We start from the raw sequence: 6,128 nt of genomic DNA, 5'->3' as shown, positions 1-6,128 counted from the left end.
CTTTGCTCCATCTCATGTGGAGAAATCGTAGAGATTAACGAGAATTGAAATGTGTTATATGCCGGCGACGACTTCTGACCTTGTGATCAAGAATCTGTCAGCTAGCTGACTAACGCATTTTCCATGTCCAAACTAACCCGGGGATTAGCATGCAGGGCTAACTGATTACTGTGTTTTTTTTATACACCGAGAGTTTTGATCGAGAGACTACATTTGGCAGCAAAAAGCGTCTTCTCTGCTTAACCAACCAACCGCACGAATCATCGATTTAATTACATGCTACACCTGAGTTATAGGCTTTAGTAGCAAGTAGCGTTCTTGACCTAGCTGGCTATGAAAGTCAAATAGAAATACCTAGGCTATTTGGCATCGGAATGTGGGCATGTTAACCAATGGTTAGCAAACAAAAACCCCAAGGAATCGACGGGGACGCAGACACCCTTTCTGGACGGACGGCCAAGAGCGAAAGGGAAGCCAAAATCTGACTCGAGAACGCATTGCAGTTGCAGGACATCTGTGCCTTTTTCGTTCCCATGTGCTCGCTCGCTCGTGTCTTCGTCATGCAGCCGATCGATCGATCGATCGATCGATAGACCGAGGTCGGCTACGCTAGGCTAGGCTAGCTTGCTAGTTTCGTCGTGGAGAAGGGATTACGGCATATTCGAGGCTTCTGAATAGTGTTGTTAAACTACCTGAAGCCTAGATTTCCCCCGACGAACATTTCTAGGTTATCATCTATCCCCCGACGAATATTTCTAGGTTATCATCGCGGCCGGCCATGATGGATTTGCGAAAAGGGGGAGAACTATCCTAGCCAAAGTTCGTAGATATGCGTTTTTAAACTTGTCGATTGGGTCCAAAGTTTTACTTACTAGGACGACCCAATCAGCCTCGCGCAGAATATGCCAAAGCAGAGGACATGGCTGGTGTGTCTCTGTTGAGTGGGCCCATAGAGATCGAATGACAAAGTGCACCTCAGGGTTCAAATCAACAAATGTGTAAAACATTGGACGGCTAGGTAGGTTCCACATGAAAGCATCTTTTGTCTTGTTATAGGGCATCTCCGACACATACCCCGCAAACGCCCGCTACCAACCGCCTGACCCAACCAAAACCCCTCTTTCGTTCCGCGTGCTTTCGGTCAGTGCCGCCACAGAGCGGCAGCGCTCGCATTCCGGTCAGAGCGAGCGCGACCGCTCACTAGCGCCGACATTTAAGCGACGTGCGGGCTGAGAGAGAGCGCCGCTCGCGCCACTTCCCATTGAAGGCGACTGCTGCGCGTTCAAACGACACGACGGCCACGCGCCCGTCTGTCTACTGCCCACAATGATGGCGTGCGGTTGCCGGGGCGTCTTCTTTTGTGCCACCCGTCCGTCCCTCTGTCGCCCACCATTACTATATAAACTGTTGCCCCGACATAGCCGCTGCCATTCGCCTCCGATCCCTCTCCGCACCAATCCCACCATGGATTCCTCCCTCGCCAAAGCTCTGTTGGACGAGCTGATGTCGGCTGTCTTGTCATTGGTGCCGGCTGGCAGCTGGAGGACGACGACATCCCAATGAAGGACGCTGCCAACGACAAACCGACGCCACCCTACTCCTCCGCGCCACCCTTGCTGGTGCATTGCACCTTGAACATCGGCAAGGCCCGTGCCCATTACATGGACATGGTGCGGGAGGAGTACTTCCGGGAGGCGTAGGTCGACGCCGTCTACAACTACCACCTCCTCGAGGAGCACGTGCAAGTGGAGGAGCAGCTCGCCGCCGGCAGGGTGGTCGCGCCGGTCTCGGACCTAGCGGGGCAGGAGAAGTTGCTCGAGTCCTACCGCTCCGCCCGCGAGATCTGCCTCGCCCGCTGGCTGTACTGCCAACGGGTGGCGGTCGCCTACAAGGAGTGCGACGACGTGGATGAGGCGGTGTTCGGCGAGACCAACGAGGAGGAGGAGGAGAACATCGCCGAGGCCGCGCCCCGCTGCGACGACCATGAAGTTGACACGTCCGCAGATGTCGTCGACAGCGAGGAAGAGTACGTAGTGCACGGTAGGTCGCCGTCGCTCGTGTCCTTGAAAGGCCACTGCCCCTTCCCTCCTGTCGATGCCAAGCCTGGTGGGCTCTGCATCGGCGGCCAATTAATCGCTCTGCGACTTCGTGGAGGCGGACAACTTCACTTTCCGGGTCTTCGAAGGCAGAGCTGAAGAGCGCCGAGGCGGAACGGATGTTGCCGCGCCGGCGGCTGATGGGGTTATGTACCTAGGGTAGGGTCATGGACCTGATCCAGGTGACTTACCCCAGGACATCCTTAGAAGAGGTCGCCTTCCAGTCGACCAACGAGGACTCACTCGACTAGCCTGAAGGACTCGACCACGAAGACTCACTCGACCACCAGGAGGTCAAGAGGCACTCTGCACTGCAACGGCCTGTAATCAAGTAGACTTTATGATAGTAAATGCACTTTATGTGGGGCGTTACCAGTAACGCCCCAGACTTAACTCACCTTAAACCCTCTCCTCCGTGGGCTGGCTGGGGTCCTGGCGCACTCTATATAAGCCACCCCCCTCCACAGGCAGAAGGGTTCGGCACCTTGTAGCTCATATACTGATAATCCACTCGACCGCCTCCGGGCTCCGAGACGTAGGGCTTTTACTTCCTCCGAGAAGGGCCTGAACTCGTACATCCCTTGTGTTTACAACCTCTCCATAGCTAGGACCTTGCCTCTCCATACCTACCCCCACTCTACTGTCAGGCTTAGAACCACGACAGTTGGCGCCCACCTTGGGGCAGGTGTTTTAGCAATTTTGTGGAGAAGTTGCGATTCTTCCGAGTACTTTCATCATGGTGTCTGCTGGAGTTTTGGTCGAGGGTCAAGAGATCCGTCTCGGCACTCTCACCTTCATCGCCGACGACTCCGCATGGCTCCAGGAGGCTCCACTCGACGTAGATGCGCTCCCCGTCCGCGGTGCGACGCATTTTCGCGCATGTGTCCGCGGCGTTCTGCTGCGGCAACCGTCGACCCAGTATCGGTCGGCCCCTCCATCGTCCACCCTCCCGGTCTCCCGCCAGCGCAAGCGCTCGGGCCGGTCGAGGCTTCAGCGATGGGTGAGGCACGCGGTGGCTCGCCAATCAGCCACCACCCAAGTCGCGGCAATCGAGCCCGACGAATATCTCTACGGCTTGTTCGACCTGTCGACTGGCTCCGTAGAGACTGCATCCGAGTGCGGTAGCAATGATCCAGTGGCAGAAATCTTGATGGTCGACGGGCCCCGCGGTCCCCCTGGCTTCGCCCATGACGGTGGAGCAGGTGATGGAGACGACCCCGCACGAGGCTACGAAGAGTACCAGCCCGAGCCACTCGACTCTCTGCAAAGATAGGAACTTCGCCGCAGGAACGTGGATGCCCTGCATACTCCCATCGCAGGAGAAACCCCCGAGGCTCGTGCCTTGGAGGAGGCGCGTCTGGCCAATTTGGCCGAGCGCACTCGACTGGAGAATCTTCAGCGAGCACTCGACGAGCGCGCGCGGCAACGAGTTCCCGACACCAGTCGACGTCAACTCTTCCCGCCGACTCAGGTATATCGAACCCCAATTCAGAATTTAGCAGCTGCGACCCGTATAGCAGAGTCCATCCAGCCTTCGCAGTCGGAAGCTGGCAGAGGTTTGCTGTAGATCAGGGATTTGCTCCGGGCGACAGGAGATCAGAATTCAGCCGTGTCTCAGTCGCGCAACAGAATTCACAGTCGATCCGTCACTGTGAATACGGTTCAGTCGGCGCACAGCCCCAGATCGCCTCCGCGGCGTGAAGGGCGCGAGAATCGGCAAGATCAATATGGCGACAGACTCGACCGAGATGATAGGCGTCGAGTGCCCAATTCCCCTCCGAGGGGTGGGTCTTACGCTCCTCGGCAGCCAGATGACAGGCGTCAGTACAGTACAGGGCGTAGGGCTCCAGTCGACCCCAGAGAACCAGGCTTCGACGCGCGATCCATTATAGTGCAAGGGTTGGTCGACCGGAACAGAGCCCATCGAGGTGCACTCGACAGAGATGTACCCACAAGCAGTCGAGTGCATGTTTCTGGTCCTGAATGTTTCAGCAGAGCTATCAGAGCCGCAGTTATCCCTCCCAATTTCAGGTTGGCAACAGGAGTCAGCAAGTTCACTGGTGAGTCTAAGCCTGAAACTTGGCTTGAAGACTACCGAGTGGCAGTTCAGATTGGTGGTGGGAACGACGAGGTGGCCATGAAGCATTTACCCCTCATGTTGGAAGGTTCTGCCAGGGCATGGTTGACTCAGTTACCTCCTAGCAGCATTTACACTTGGGAAGATCTGTCCCGAGTGTTCGTCAGAACGTTTGAAGGGACTTGCAAGCGACCAGCTGGATTGACAGAGTTGCAAGTCTGCGTGCAGAAAACTAATGAGACTCTCAGAGAGTATATTCAGAGGTGGATCACTTTGCACCACACTGTGGAAAATGTGTCTGATCATCAGGCAGTCTGCGCTTTCAAAGACGACGTCAAGAACAGAGAACTGAGTTTGAAGTTTGGTCGAACTGGTGACATGACCTTGAGTCGGATGATGGAGATTGCTACTAAATACGCCAACGGTGAAGAAGAAGACCGACTCCGAAGCGGCAAGCACAAGCCGAGTCAGTCGGAAAAAGGAAACACCAGTCGGAAACAGAAGCGGAAAGCTGAACCGGCAGCTCCTGGAGAGGCTCTGGCCGTGACTCAGGGAAAGTTTAAGGGGAAACCAAAAGGATCCTGGAACCCCAAGAAGGTAAAGGATAAAGAAGGGAACGACGTAATGGATATGCCATGTCACATCCATACGAAGAAAGACGAAGAGGGGAATATCATCTACCCGAAGCACACCACTCGCCAATGTCGACTCCTGATCCAGCAATTTCAGGGAAAACAGTCTAAGGACAAGGAGAAGGAGTCGGACAAGGCCGAAGACAAGGAGGACAGTGAGGGAGGATATCCGCATATCAACTCCACTCTGATGATCTTTGCAGATGTGGAAAGCAGAAGTCGACTGAAAGTGATTAACCGAGAGGTGAACATGGTTGCCCCCGCAAAAGCAAATTATCTGAAGTGGTCTCAAACACCCATCACATTCGACCAATCTGATCACCCGACTCATATTGCCACCCCTGGGAGGCAAGCTTTGGTGGTCGATCCAGTTGTCGAAGGCACTCGACTGACAAAAGTGCTAATGGATGGTGGAAGTGGGCTGAATCTGTTATATGCAGACACATTGAAAGGTATGGGCATTCCGATGTCCCGACTGAGCACTAGTAACATGAGCTTTCATGGAGTTATACCAGGGAAGAAGGCCGAGTCACTCGGCCAGATAGCTTTGGACGTAGTGTTTGGTGATTCGAAGCATTTTCGCAAAGAAAAGTTGACGTTTGAGGTCGTGGATTTTTAGAGTGCATATCATGCCATTTTGGGGAGACCAGCTTACGCGCGGTTCATGGCTCGACCATGCTACGTATACCTCAAATTGAAGATGCCCGGCCCCAAAGGAGTGATCATTGTCACCGGTGATAGGAAAAAGGCAGAAGAGTGCTTTCAGAAGGGCTCCAAGATTGCCGATTCCCAAGTGACAGCGGTCGAGTTCGAGGAATACAAGCAAAACGCAGATCCGAGTGACTTGCTGCGATCCATGAAGCCCGCCACAGAGTCTGCTTTCCAGTCGTTCGGTGAGACGAAGCCTGTTCACATTCATCCGACCGACCCCGAAGCCGCTCCGACCCGCATCTCCACAACACTCGACCCAAAATAGGAAGAAGCGCTCATCCAGTTCCTCCGTGAGAACTGGGACATTTTTGCATGGAAGCCCGCTGACATGCCAGGTGTTCCCAGGTGACTGGCTGAGCATCTCCTAAGAGTCGACGCATCCGCCAAACCAGTCAAAGAGCATCTTCGGCGGTCCGCCGTCCAGAAGAGAAAAGCCATTGGTGAAGAAGTGGCTCGACTGTTGGCGGCAGGATTTATCCGAGAGATATACCACTCCGAGTGGCTCGCTAATGTCGTCATGGTTCCTAAGAAGGACAAGTCGCTCCGAATGTGCATTGATTTCAAGCACATCAACCGGGCCTGCCCGAAAGATCACTTTCCTCTCCCTCGCAT

The sequence above is a fragment of the Triticum aestivum genome, chromosome 1B (assembly GCF_018294505.1).
Source record: "Triticum aestivum cultivar Chinese Spring chromosome 1B, IWGSC CS RefSeq v2.1, whole genome shotgun sequence".
Classification (NCBI taxonomy): domain Eukaryota; kingdom Viridiplantae; phylum Streptophyta; class Magnoliopsida; order Poales; family Poaceae; genus Triticum; species Triticum aestivum.
The sequence above is the reverse complement of the archived record's forward strand: the minus strand, read 5'-3'. Positions refer to the sequence as shown.